Source organism: Mustela erminea, chromosome X (assembly GCF_009829155.1).
Source record: "Mustela erminea isolate mMusErm1 chromosome X, mMusErm1.Pri, whole genome shotgun sequence".
Classification (NCBI taxonomy): Eukaryota; Metazoa; Chordata; class Mammalia; order Carnivora; family Mustelidae; genus Mustela; species Mustela erminea.
The window spans coordinates 32719919-32734823 of record NC_045635.1 but is presented as its reverse complement, the minus strand read 5'-3'; the positions used below and the strand labels follow the sequence as shown (position 1 = coordinate 32734823).

The window sequence follows — 14905 nt, the reverse complement described above, 5'->3', positions numbered from 1 at the left end:
AGATAAAAACAATACAGAAGCTCTGACTCCTGGTTCTAAGGCTGAGATTGTGGCACAGAAACAGCCCCAGTTAAATGGTTAAGAACCAAAATGCACCTGAGGAACCTAAACAGAAAAGGCAGAAGCCAACTCAGAAAGGTTAGGCATATAGAACCCTTGAGAAAGCAAAATAGTTGGGTCCATAACGGTTGATGGGACTTTCAAAGAGCAGTGTGAAGGGGCGCCTGGGTTGCTCAGTGGGTTGAGCCTCTGCCTTCAGCTCAGGTCATGATCTCAGGGTCTTGGGATCGAGCCCCGCATTGGGCTCTCTGCTCGGCGGGGAGCCTACTCCCCTCCCCTGCCTTCCTCTCTGCCTACTTGTGATCTCTGTCAAATAAATAAATAAAATCTTAAAAAAAAAAGATAAAAGCACTCTGAAGTGTGGTACCCTTCAGTTGGAGGCTTTGAGTATCTGTAGATGGGCAGATTTGAGTTAAAGACTGGTAATAAATGACTGGGTAGACCACCAAGAGATATGATTACAGTGTTAGGAAAGAAGTAATAATCTCTGAACTAGCATAACAGCAGTGGGAATGGACTAGTGAACTTTGCAAAGGTCAGTTCTATAAATTGAGTGAACATTCACAGTTTAGAGAATAAAATATAAATATAACGCTAATAATAAATACTAACACCTACCATTTACATTTTAAAGAAATTTTTAGGGGAGCCTGGGTGGCTCAGCATATTAAAGCCTCTGCCTTCGGTTCAGGTCATGATTCCAGAGTCCTGGGATGGATCCCCACATCGGGCTCTCTGCTCAGCAGGGAGCCTGCTTCCCTTCCTCTCTCTCTGCCTGCCTCTCTGCCTACTTGTGATCTCTGTCCGTCAAATAAACAAAATTAAAAAAAAATAAAAATAAAGAAATTGTTAAATTCAAAGAACACATTGATTTTGCAATATAACTAATACTAATGCAACAAAAACATCTGAACACTGACATTTAAAGACTGCTAACGGGGTCACTTGGCTCAGTTGGTTAAGCACCCAACTCTTGATTGTGGCTCAGGTCATGATCTCAGAGGTTGTGGGATCAAACCCTGCATCATTAGGCTCCGAGTTCAGTGGAGAGTCTGCTTGAGGTTCTCTCTCTCCCTCTCCTTCTGCCCCTCTTCTCTCACCCCACGTGTGCACAATCTCTCTCTCTCTCAAATAAATCTTTAAAAAAAATAAAGATTGCTTATGAGCCTAAAGAAGTATTTTTTACTTCTCTATGTAATATTTTCTTGGTTAATCCTAAAGAAAAAAAAATGAGTGAGATACTCAGGCATGATAAAATTACATGGGAAAATAAATATATCCTTGCCAACGTCATTATTCTGGTCCCATGAGTAAGACTAACACAGAGAAAGAAACTAGAATTATTCCATTAACTTCCCTTTTTTTCCCCAATGACAGCAAATTTTAAAACTAGGCATATGTTTCTAACTTTGCCAGCTTTCTCTCTGAAGCAAACGTGTCAAAGAGGATTATTGTGGCAAGTTAGTCATATGGATTTTTTTTTAACAAAACTGGAATGCATAACATTAGAAACCAAACCACAAAGAACAGGCATACTGGAGACAGATTGGAGCAAATACACAGAACATACAGTGCCTTGAACACCAAGACTTTGCCACTCGAAAAGGAAGGGATTGATTACCGAGGACTCCAGAATAACACATAGCTTCTAAGACTCAGTATTGAAAGAAGGGGAAAAAAATAAAACACAAGGAATTTACTCCAAGTCAGGAATATAAAATACAACACATTTTCCTAAAAAAAATCCTGGGTTCTAAATCCTGAGGCACTGAACCTAAGAACTTCAAACTGTTATTTAAATTATAACCCATTTAACTGGCGAGGCTTTCAAGAAGATAATGAGTGCTATGAAAAACTCATCATTAGTATCTGAATAAGCTTGAAAGTAAGTATACCAGTTATTACCACCCAATAATGGAGAAAGCAAAGCAACCGTTGAGCATTTTTAAGAGCTCTGATTATCCCACAAGAGAGTGGCACTTTATTTCTCACTTCATTATGCTCAATAATACTCTTTTTTCTTTCTCAATAACATTCTTGAGAGGGGTACCTGGGGGACTCAGTTAAGAGGCTGACTTGATTTTACCTCAGGTTATGATCTCAGGGTCCTGAGATAGAGCTCTGTGTTGGGCTCTGCACTCAACAGGGAGTCTGCTTGAGATTCTCCCTCTGCCTCTGTCCCTACCCCAACCCGCATACATGCACTTGCACTCTTGCTCTCTAAAATAAATAAATCTTTATTTAGGTTTCTATTTTACAAACAATAAAGCTAGAACACACTCTTTACGCAACAAAGGTGTTCAGTAAATGCTGAATTAAAGTACGACACATATTGTATAAAGCCATTTCCTTAGGAGACTCTAAAAGTCCACTTGCGCTGACAATATTATTTGTATGGCTCCCAAGGTTTTCAGGATAACTAAATTACTTTGTCATTGTGGGAAAGGTGTTACAATACCAAGAGGCTGTCTTCTAAGGCCTGTGAATGTGGGGGGGGGGAGAACAGCTGAGTAATTACTTCCTGTCAAAAGCTCAAAATTTTTTTCACCTTGTCTATTACTCCAATACATACCCAAGTGAGCACACGTATATGCACACATGTGCACCAATTTGTCCTTTGGAATTTTGCCTGACCTAAAAATTAGCTACACAAAATAATGTCAACAAAACCTTACCTACAACTAGAAATGCAATGTGAGAAATTTTATAGGACTATATTGCTAATATTTTATTCAAATATTATGTTCAATTTACAATCATGTTGGTGAAAATATCTTTTAAATATGAAATAACTTGTTTCCTCTAAGCCCCCAATTCTGGAAAGTGATACTTAGCAAAGGACAGTTTTCCATTTTTCCTACTCCAGCAAAAAATCTATACAGTAAATTACCTGAGGTATTCCAAGCATATGAAGCAGTTGAAAATGGGATACACTAGAGCCTTATTATTATTTCAAGTAATGTCTACAGAAGAGCAACATCGGCATCACATGAAATCTTGTTAAAAAGGCAAACTTCCAGGGTACATTCCAGACCTTCTAAATCAGAATCTACATTTTAACAAAATTCCCAAAGGAGGCACATTCACAGCAATGTTTGAGAAGTGTCGAACTAATGAATTTATCCCACAAATGTAATGAGCAAAAAAAAAAGTATATATATATGATCCAATTTATGTAAAGGTCAAAACAAGCAAAAAATATCTAATATATGGAGACAATTAGATGGTAAAAGTCTAATGAAAAGCAACAGGGGACTTTAGCTTCTAGACTGGCACACAAGCTCAGAAATCACAACTCTCTGTTAACAAGTATAAAGTTGATCAAACTGAAAATACAACTTTTCTTAAATCCATCAGAGAAGTGAGATGACAGGACAAACCACTGCCCCCAAACTGGAAAGACAAGCAGATACAGAGAATCTCAACTTAACCAAGCAGAAGCCCAAGAGCAGAAACCTTAAAGGGAACCAGTGCCAAGGTAGAACAACCTGAACTGAAAGTGATGGAGTGCTGGGTTGGGGATGCATCTAGACAAGTACAAGAGTTAAACCCTCCAGGCAGAACGGGTCCTGGGGGGCCCCATATATCTGTGAGATTTACTTTCCGGAGCTAGAATTGGTCTCACATTAAATGGTGGGGGAAAATTCCCTTATGCTTCCAGTGCAGGGAGGGGAGAAGGAGTCTTTGAAATATGCCAGAGCACTCTGTTCTTTGTAACAAGGACTTCTCTCAGGAGAACCTATTTTACCGGAGCCTAAAAGAGCCACACCTACCCGGGAGTAGAGAAATACACAATACCAGCCCCCTCTAATCATACCACCACCTAAGGGGGAGTAAGAACAGCAGCACTGGCAAAGTTCACGGCCAGGCATTACAGGCTCTCCAAACACTGAAATCAAACTATGAGACAAAAGACACACACATTTCCCCTACCCCCACACTTACTACAACATTACTAAAGGCCTATTTACAGCAGTTCCTTTTACCCAGTACATCATACTATTCAACAAAAATTGCAAGGCATATGAAAAAGAAAAAAAAAATCACAGTATGAAGAGACTGAAAAAACATCAGAACCAGAGTTAGATATGGCAGGAATGTTGGAATTATCAGACCAGGAATTTTAAAATATTAGGATTAATATGCTATGGGCATTAATGGAAAAAATAAGCAACATGTGAGAATAAATGTAACAGAAGCAGAGAGATGGAAGTTCTAAGAAAGAATTTTTAAAAATACTACCAATCAAAAACGCTGTAACAGAAATAAAGAATGCCTTTGATGGATCATTAGTAGATCAGACATGGCTGAGGAAACAGTCTCTAAGCTTGAAAATGGAAGAGGAGTAATTTCCAAAAATGAAAAGGGAAAATGAGGCTTTAAAATAAAAAAAAGGGGCGCCGGGGTGGCTCAGTGGGTTAACCCTCTGCCTTTGGCTCAGGTCATGATCTCGGGGTCCTGGGATCAAGTCCCGCATCAGGCTCCCTGCTCCGTGGGGAGCCTCCTTCCCCCCTCTCTCTGCCTGCCTCTCTGCCTACTTGTGATCTCTGTCAAATAAATAAATAAAATCTTTTTAAAAAATAAATAAAATTAAATTAAAAAAGAACAAACTAGCCAAGAAAAAATGTGGGACAAGTATACAAGGTAACATATGCATATTCAGAATACCAGAAAGCAGAAATAAAGAAAGGAACAGAAGTAAAATCTGAAGCAATAATGACTGAGAATTTCTCCAATAAATGTCAGATACCAAATCATAGACTCAGGAAGCCCAGAGAACACCAAGCAGCATAAATGCTAAAACAAACAAACTCAACTACAAGTAGGCAATCATAGTAAAACTGCAGATAATCAAAGATAAAAAAATATTTAAAGAAACCAGAGGGGAAAAAAACACCTTGGTTATAAAGGAGCAAAGGTAAAAATTACAACCGACTTCCCCTCAGGAACCACACAGGCAAGAAGGAAGTGAAGTGAAGTATTTATAGTGTTGGGAGAAAAAAATCCACAAACACAGAATTTTGTACCCTGAAAAATTATCTTTTGAAAAGGAAGGAGAAAGAGACTTTCCCAACAAACAAAAATTTAGGGAATTTTTTGCCAAGTACATCTGCCTGGCAATATATGTTAGAAGTTTAGAGAGAAGGAAAATAATATAGGTCAGATCTACATAAAAAAAGAAAAAGCATCAAAAAATGAATAGCTAAAGGTAACACTTTAAAACTTTTCTTATTTTGGGGGCACCTGGGTGGCTCAGTGGGTTAAGCCTCTGCTTTTGGCTCAGGTCATGATCTCAGGGTCCTGAGATCGAGCCCTGCATTGGGCTCTCTGCTTGGGAGGGAGTCTGCTTCCCCCTCACTCTCTGCCTGCCTCTCTGCCTACTTGTGATCTCTCTGTCAAATAAATAAATAAAATCTTTAAAAAAAAACTTTTCTTATTCTTATTCTTAATTGACCTAAAGAATTAGTTTCTTAAAGGTTTAAGAAAAGATGCATAATTAATATGGTAGGAAATGAGAGAAAATGAAATCATATAAAATGCTCAGTTAAAACCACAAAAGGCAGAAACAACATGGAAGACAAAAACAAAGAACAAGGGCAATGAATAGAAAACAGTAACAAATATGGTAGATATTAACCCAACAATGATCTAAATACACCAATTAAAAGAGAATGTCAGAGATGGCTGAAAAAACAAAACCCAATTATATGTTGTATACAAGAAAAACATTTTAAGTATAAAGAGCTATATAGATTAAAAAGTAAAGGGATGGAGAAAGATATACCATGTTATCAATTAATCAAAAGAAGGCAGAAGTAGCTTATATGAATTTCAGACGCAGCGACTTCTGGGCAAGGAAAGTTATCAGAGATAAAAAAAGATCATTACATAATGATACAGAGGCCAATTCTTTAAGAAGACATAATTATCCTTAATGTGTATGCATATAATAATGAAATGTCAACATACAGGCAAAAACGAATACAACTGTTAAGGAGAAATTGAATAATCCCCTATTACAGCTGCAGACTTTAACACCCCTCTAACAGAGATGGACAGATTCAACAGGTAGAAATTCAGTATCAACCAACTGGATGTAACTGGTATCTACAGACTACTTCATCCTACAAAGTGCACATAGATGATTCTCTCTCTCTCTCTCTCCCTCTGACCCTCCCCCTGCTCACTCACATGCATTCTTACTCTAATAAATATTTATTTTTTTAAAGATAGTATTTATTTGACAAAGAGACAGAGACAACAAGAGAGGGAACACAAGCAGGGGGAGTGGGAGAGGGAGAAGCAGGTTCCCGGCTGAGCAGAGCAGGAAGCCTGATGCAGGGCTTGATCCCAGGGCTGGGATCATAACCTGAACCAGAAGGCAGATGCTTAACAACTGAGCCACCCAGGAGCCCCTCAAATAAATCTTTAAAAAATATTTTGAACTAAATGAAATCAGAATACAACTTATCAAATACTATGGGATGCAATGAAAGCAGTGCTTGGGGGAAATTTATAGCACTGAATGCATATATTTGAAAAGAAAGATCTAAAATCAACAATCTAAGCTTCCACCTCAGAAAACTAGAAAAAGAGCAAATTAAAAGGAAATAAAAAGGGGCGCCTTGGTGGCTCAGTGGGTTAAAGCCTCTGCCTTCAGCTCATGATCCCAGGGTCCTGGGATCGAGCCCCGCATCGGGCTCTCTGCTCTGTGGGGAGCCTGCTTCCTCCTCTCTCTCTCTCTGCCTGCCTCTCTGCCTACTTGTGATCTCTGTCAAATAAATAAATAAAATCTTCTAAAAAAAGGAAATAAAAATTAGAGTATCAATGAAATTAAAAACAAGAAATCAATAAAGAAAATAAATAAAACCAAAACATGATTCTTTGAAAAGATCCATAAAATTGATAAAACACTAGCCATGCTAAGAGAAGAAACAAATTCCAGTATTAGAAATGAAAGCAAAGACGTCACTATAGATGACATGGCTATTCAAGGGTTAATAGAGGATTATTATAAATAAATCTATGCCTACAAATTTGATAACCTCAATGAAATGAAGCAATTCCTTGAAAAGACAATCTGCCAAAACTAACAGAAGAAAAATTTAAAAAGACAATATGAATGGGTCTATATCAAAGAAATTGAATCAATAATTAACAACTTTCCAAAACAGAATGTGATGGGCCCCAGTTGGGCTTACCCGTGAACTCTATCAAATACTGAAGGGAAGATTATACCAATTTTCTACAGTCTTCCAGAAGACAGAAACCAAGGGAATACTTCCTAACTCATGAAGCCAGAATTACCCTAATACCAAACCAGACAAAGACATTACAAGAAAACTACAGACCAATACCTCTCATGAACATAACACGCAAAAATCCTCAAGAAAATATTAGTAAATCAAATCCAATAATAAGAAAAAGAATTATATGCCATAACCAAGTGAGATTTCTCAGGTATGCAAGGTTGTTTCAACAGTCAAAGACCAATCAATGTAATAGACCACATCAACAGGCTAAAAAAGAAAAATCATCAAATGATGCCAGAAAAGGGGTGCCTGGGTAGCTTAGTCATTAAGCGTCTACCTTTGGCTCAGTCATTAAGTGTCTGACTTGGCTCAGGTCCTAATCCCAGGGTCCTGGGATAGGGCCCCTCACTGGGCTCCCTGCTCTGCAGGAAGCCTACTTTCCCTCTCCTAGTCCCCCTGCTTATGTTCCCTCTCTCACTGTGTCTGTCAAATAAACAAAATCTTAAAAAAAAAAATGATGCCAGTGAAGGACTTGACAAAATTCAAAACTCATTCATGATTTAAAAAAAAAAAAAAACCCTCAGCAAATTAGGAATAGAGAAGTTGTCGATTTGTTAAGAACATCTACAAAAATCCTACAGCTAACATCATACTTAATAGTGAGAAACTCAAAATTTTCTCCCTGTCAGGAGGAACAAGGCAACAATGTCCCCTCACCACTCCTTTTCCACATTATATTGGAAGTCCTAGCTAATGCAATAGGACAAGAAAAGTAAATAAAAGTTATAGAAGACTGGGAAATAAACCAAACTGTTTCCAGATGACATCATCAATATAGAAAATCTGAAAGAATCAACAAAAAAATTCCTAGAATAAGCAATTACTGCAATGTTGTATAAGATTAACATATAAAAATTAATTGATTTCCTATATACCACCAATAAATCAGTGGAATTCAAAATTAAAAATACATTACTGGGCGCCTGGGTGGCTCAGTGGGTTAAGCCTCTACCTTCGGCTCAGGACATGATCTTGGGGTTCTAGGATGAAGTCCCACATCCGGCTCTCTGCTCGGCAGGGAGCCTGCTTCCTCCTCTCTCTCTGCCTGTCTGTCTACTTACGATCTCTGTCAAATAAATAAATAAAATATTTTTAAAAATACATTACTATTTACATTAGCACCCTAAAATGAATTATGTATAAATCTAATAGTATATAAAGTATTTGAGAAAAACTACAAAATTGTGATGAAAGATATCAAAGAACAAAATAAATGGGGAAATACTCCCTGTTCATGAATAGAAGGACTCAATATTGTCAAGATGTCAGCTCTTCTCAAGTTGACCCATAGATTAAACAAAATTCCAATAAAAATTCAGCCAGTTATTTTGTGGATATTGACAAACCTATTCAAAATTTATATAGAGAGGCAAAAGACCTAGAACTGCCAACTCAATACTGAAGAACAAAGTCAGAAGACTGACACTACCCTATTTACATATTTATTATAAAGGTACAGTGATCAATACAGTGTGGTATTGGTAAAGATTACTAAGACATTAATGAAACAGAAAAAAGAGCCCAGAAAGAGACGCACATAAATACAGTCAACTGATTGTTGACAAAGGCAATACAATGGAGCAAAGACAGTCCTTTCACCAAATGTACTGGAACAACTTACAAAAAAGAATCTAAACATAGACCTCACACTCTTCAAAAATTTTAACTCAAAATGGGTCATAGGCAACATATAATGTAAAACTATAAAACTTCTGGAATATAACATAGGTGAAAACCTAACTGACCTTGGGCATGGTGATGACTTTTAGACACAACACTAAAGATAAGATCTGTGGAAGAAATAACTGATAAGCTAGATTTCATTAAAAATTCAGTGGCTGTGGGGGTTGGGGGTGGAGAGAGAGATAACGGACACAGGATTTTTTTTAAGAGTCTGTTAATTTATTTGAGAGAGAATGTACAAGCACACAAGCTGGGGGAAGGGGCAGAGGGAGAAGCAGACTCTCCTCCGCTGAGCAGGAAGCCAGATGTGGGGCTTAATTCCAGAATCTGAAGATCATGACCTGAGCCGAAGGCAGACACTTAAGAGACTGAGCCATGTAGGCACCCCTGAACACAGGATTTTTTACGGCAATAAATCTATTTTGTAAGACACCACAATAGCAGATACAGGTAATTAAGTGTTTGTCGAAACCCACAAAGTGTATAACACCAAGAGTGAACCTTAGTTCAAACTATGGACTTGAGGTAATAAAAATGTGTCATTGTAAGTTCAAACGTACCACTGTGTTACAAGATGTTGACAATGGGGGAGGTTGTGTTGGTAGATAGCAGGCATATGGAACTCTCTGTATTTCTCAATTTTGCTGTGAACCTAAAATCCTCTAAAAATAGTTCATTAATACTTTTTAAAGCAAAGGAATGACCTCTTCTCTTCCCTTGTAATGATCTGATCCATTCCCAGAGCTTCCTGCCCACCCATACCTCTCTCCTGAATTCTACCCAGATTTCAAAGTCATCTTGGACTCAGCAAGCTTAGGTACTGAATTCTTGATCCTCCTCTCAAATTTTCTTCTCCTGCAATCTTTCATATCTCACTAAATGGCTACTCTATCCTTCCAGTTGCTCAGACCAAAATGCTTGGCATCATCCTTGACTCATCCTTTGTGAAACTCCCCAGCCAATTCTACTTCAATTAGGTGAACATTCTTGTGATTATTGTGCAAGCTGATGTTTGAGAACCATTGTGCAAAGCCACCTGTTTTAGATATATAGGAGGAATCTACAAATACAGGACTAAGAATTTGAACAGAGTAGGAAATGTCAATACATTCCCATTTTGAAATTAACTGCTCCTGAAATTACATTCCTTATAAGAAATGGCAATTACCAATAACAGCTACCATTTTTAGGGCAATTAGTTTGTGCTAAATATTATGATAAGCAGTAAATATACCTGATCTCACTTATGAGGTAAATATTATACTCATTACTTTTATAAATGAGGAAGCTGATACCTAGAGAAGTTTAACAAATGCCTTCAAATTCTATGACCTTGACCGCCAGATTATTGTCTCCTACATAGACTGGGAAAGAGTCTTGGACAGAACCCTAAAAAGATGACTCAGAGGAAGTAGTTGTCAAAGAATGAGAGTAAAAAATCAGAAATGTGAAGAGGAAGTCTAGATGAGGGAAGTTTAAGAAGGAAGCCTTAACCACAATGGTCTGGAATATCTTTTTCAGTAAGTGAATCTAAAGACCACAGAGGATGTATGTAGAATTTCTTACAAAAGAAGTTTTATGGACTATTCATCCTCTCTGAGACCCAAGTTTTTCTCATAAAAACCAGGCATTAACTTGAAGTGTTTTGGCATGAACAAGGGTTAACATTCTTTTTTTTTTTTTTTTTTTAAGTGATGTGGAGGGAGTGATTGGGTAGCCCAGTCAGTTAAGCATCTGCCTCCGGCTCAGGTCATGGTCCCAGGTCTACAGATTGAGTCCCACATCGGGCTCCTGCTAAGTGGAGAGCCTGCTTTTCCCTCTCCCTCTGCCTGCTGCTTCCCCTGCTTGAGCTATCAAATAACTAAATAAAATTTTTTTTAAAAAGAGAAAGAGAGACATGGGGGAAAAAGTGCTTTTACATTTAGGTAGAGAGGGGATAAATTGAGAGGAAAAAAACATAAGTTACTAATAGCCCAAAGTAGTTCTCTGCTTTGCTGGCACAGGTAGACCAACCAAGAAGCCAATCCTGACGCATTTTTAGACTAAAATGAGTTCTACTCACTTATAAATTGAGTGATCATTTGCTCCTGATATTTTCTCCAGTTGGTAAAACCACCCTAGGTGTGGGGGTGATGAGTTTTTGAGTGGTAAGGAGCAAAGGGAAAATAATTCCCTTCATGAACCAAAGGTGACTCTAAAGCCAATGATGCTGGTAGAGTTAGGACAGATGTCAGAGATAATACTGCAGAAATTGGCCAAGCCTATGGGGCACACTATAACATAAAGAGGCCCATTAGCCAAGTGCTCAAACGACCTTAAGATTTAGGAGTATAATGCAACTAATTAGTCTCCTTAATTGGTCTAATATGTTACAGTTTCCTTAGTTGTATTAGCCTTCCAAGGATACCATCTGGCCAACTTGATTCACTTGTAAATTCCTAAATTCCCGCAGTGCCCTGTTAGTGTTGGTCTACAAATGATTAATCTTCTGTTTCATGTTAACTTTTCACTAGCTTCAGTATCAGAAGTTGACCTGTTTTAAAATTTGGACTTTTCATGACACCTTGTCTATATATGCAAAGATTTTGCATCTCTTTCACTTTTTTTTTTTTTGCACCTCTTTTAGAAGGATAAACCAGACTAATACATGGAAACTTATTTCCATACTTTTTCTAATCTACATTCCAAATAATGTTGTTCAAATATGATATATAATTTCAGCATTCTGAATTTCTTCTATTACCCCATGAACTATTATTTATAGTTTATTTTAAGTGCACTTATTAGGCATTTAGTACATACCCAGCAGCCCTAGGTATTGGGGTAACACAGAAGACTGAGATTCTAGTTGCAAGAGAAAAATAAGACCAGTGGTACCAGTTTAACAGATAAGAGGGTGATTAATCCATTCTGGGGGAGATGGCAAATTTTTCCAAGACAAACGGGCTGAATCTGAAAGGATGAACAGGGGTTCATTAGGCAATAGAAAAGGGCAAAGGTATTACTAACACCTCTCTCCCCTAAACTGGTAATGTTCATGGCATTTAACTTAAAATGACAGGAAAAGAAAGAGTAAAATGACAACACAAGAAGAAATCCTATTCACTTCACGGGATGCGGGGAGGATTGTGCCTTTAAACACACTTCAGATTTGAAAGTTAAATGTTTATAAAACAGGATTCACAATCAAGGGAAAGGGGTGGAGGAGGAAGAAGTTGTTGTATTCAGTTAAAACAGATGAGGAAAAAAAATCAACATTTATGCTTCAAAACCAATATACCGCCTTTCCTAAAGTTCCTAATTTTGCAAATGAAAGCCTTGGAACTTTATCCAATATTACAGTTCTTTGCCCCAGTGTTTTATACTCCCGGTCTCATTTTTAAAGGTTCTAAAGCAAGTCAACCCAAGAACTTGGCAGCACTTCCACACACGCATCCAATAATCCCCTCTTAACTGACCCAATCAACAGCACCCTAATCAACCTTGCACATAACCCACTTGCGCACCTTCACACCCCTCAGAACCTGGCTTTATTTATACTACGACTCTCACCCTTTCGCTCAATTATTTCCTCTTCAATTTCATTAGTTTCGCTTTTCTACTGAAGGGACACTTAAAAAATACATCAACAGCACAATTATAAAAACCAATGGCTGCAGCCAGAGTCCGAACACACACACTGATTTCCAATCATATCCCTCTCGAGGCTGTTCCTACCACTGATCAAAATCAGCGGACCAGGAAGAAAGAAAAAGCTGAGGCAGGAAGGTTATTCCCTTCCTTCCACTCACCCCATGCCTGCCCCTGCCCCCGCCCCCCAGGGCCACACTGCGACCTCGTACGCTACCCCCTCCACCGACCCGCCCCCGCTGTCACCCGCCACTGCCTAGAAAACAGTCATAGCCTTTGTTAAAATGTCCATGAGCACAATGTACCAGAAGACGGACACATTCCCGGGGGCGGGGTGAAGGAAAGTCACACGAACGCCACACCCTCTTTGGCACTAGCCTGGGGTGAAAGCCCACCTTTCCCAAATCCTCTCCCCCCACGACAAGGAATGTTCTGGCAACTCTGCACTCTTAAGACCGCAGCGCCGGGGAAGGGATGGGCCCGGGACGACGCTCAGGGGCACCCAGCGGGGGATACTGAACTTGAAGCTGGGACACCCTCCAGCGCCCTTGGCGAGCCTCCCGGTCCTGCCAAGCCTGAGTAAGGACTTCCAGTCTCCGGAGCCCTTCCCTTCTATTTTCCTCCTTACACAAACGCTCACCCACACCCGCCACCACGTACTCCGCTCCGCACGCGGCCGGGGCTGGACACTCTTAAGCAGTGCGGCCAACTCCCCTGCCTCACGTCCGACCAGTGCCTACTCACGGGACCGAAGACTCCCCGGGCACTCACCCGCGCACTCCCCGAACCCTCCCGGGATGTTCGGCGGGAACCAGGTTCTCCAGCCACCAGCCACCAGCCCCACGATCCCACCTCACTCACCGCGCGTTCCGCGCCGCTACTCCGCGCTCTGCAAGCTGCCAGACGCGCCTGCGCGCTCCCACTGCCGACGAACCTAGTAGGAGCCTGGAGCCTGGAGCCAGGAGCAGATGGGAAGGGTGGTGGGAAGCGGAGGGGGCGGGGCCGGGGCGGTGTTTGGAGAGGAGGGGCGTGGCCAGGCGGGGTGGGAAACCGAGGGGCGGAGCCTCTGACGCCTTAGTCCGGAAAACCTAGTGCTCTGGACACACGGCTGAAGTTTTCCACTCTCGAGGTGTGTTGATAACGTTGTTAGAGTAGTTTTCTGGTCTCCTCGGTGCACGCTCAAACTCATCCTCGAGAAAGCCTGCTTGGCGTGGAACCAAGCTAGCCAGTTCCCGGGAGTCACAACGCCTCTCCTTGGAGCCACCCTAGATCCTCCCTAGCTAGTCTTTCACTCTTTTGCACGCCTATCTCCCCACGTATTATTCCCCCACCTCAACCCTCCGTACATTTTTCCTTCTCACGCGCGCAATCCTCAGCCTTCCAGAGGTGAGAGATTGGACATTTCTCACCCACACACCGTCTATGCAGCGTATCCTGGTTAACGTGTCTCTTTGATGTGTACTAACCCAGAACGCGTTGGTTTTCCTGAGAACAAACTCTGCTTTTGTTTCTGCACTTCTGGTGACAATAATATACTCTTTTCTTAAAAATATTCTTGACTAAGCCTACCTGAATTTCTTGGGAAGAAGAACACAGGTTGCCAAGAAGAGGCCTCTTTGACCCTGCTTTTTAGGTAGCCACCTTAGAATTTGAGCCTTCTAAAAGCCCCTTGGAGAAACAGAATATTCAGCCCATGTTGTATGGACTTTGCCCTAATGGTTTCAGGTTTTCTGGTGTTTAGTATTTTGAGAAGTCCAACTTGATTATTATTCCATGCTGCATGCGTGCTTAGTTTTAAGTTCTATGCTTTTATGTTTAAAATCTGGTCAGCTGTGGTATCTCACGTGCCTCTGGATCAGCTATTAAAATAAACACACCTGAGTGCATCCAACGTGAATTGGCCTGTGGGCCTAAAGTGATTTATTCCAAATTACGTTTCCTTTCTTCTTTTTGCTTTAGTTATGATGGAACTGAGAAACATTTGGCTAAGAATAAAAGAACTGCCACAGGGCCACACCCCTAGTCCTGCCCAGCAACTGTGTTGACTGTGATGGCAGCATTTTTGGGGAGAGTCTGGTAATTGCCCCTAGAGATCTGAATATCCTGAAATTCTTCCCATTCACCTTTGTGGTTCTTCCATTTGTGTATTTTACAAACCAGACTTTCTTGAACTCATTTCTATTTTGCATTTGTCAAATAAGTATGGAAGATTGTAGTGA

General features: G+C 40.1%; 1 protein-coding gene across 2 annotated transcripts in view; it reads right to left on the bottom strand.

The window, feature by feature from the left end:
* Positions 1–13680, bottom strand: part of LOC116582454 (ferritin heavy chain-like) — a 109179-nt gene extending 95499 nt beyond the window's left edge. Inside the window, exon 1 of one of the 2 annotated variants that reach the window (XM_032329860.1) lies at positions 13548–13680. The gene's annotated coding sequence lies outside the window, so the exon portion shown is untranslated. Of the gene's footprint in view, positions 1–13457 lie in introns of both variants that reach the window. The other variant, XM_032329861.1, reaches the window with a different exon arrangement.
* Positions 13681–14905: the final 1225 nt, after the last annotated feature.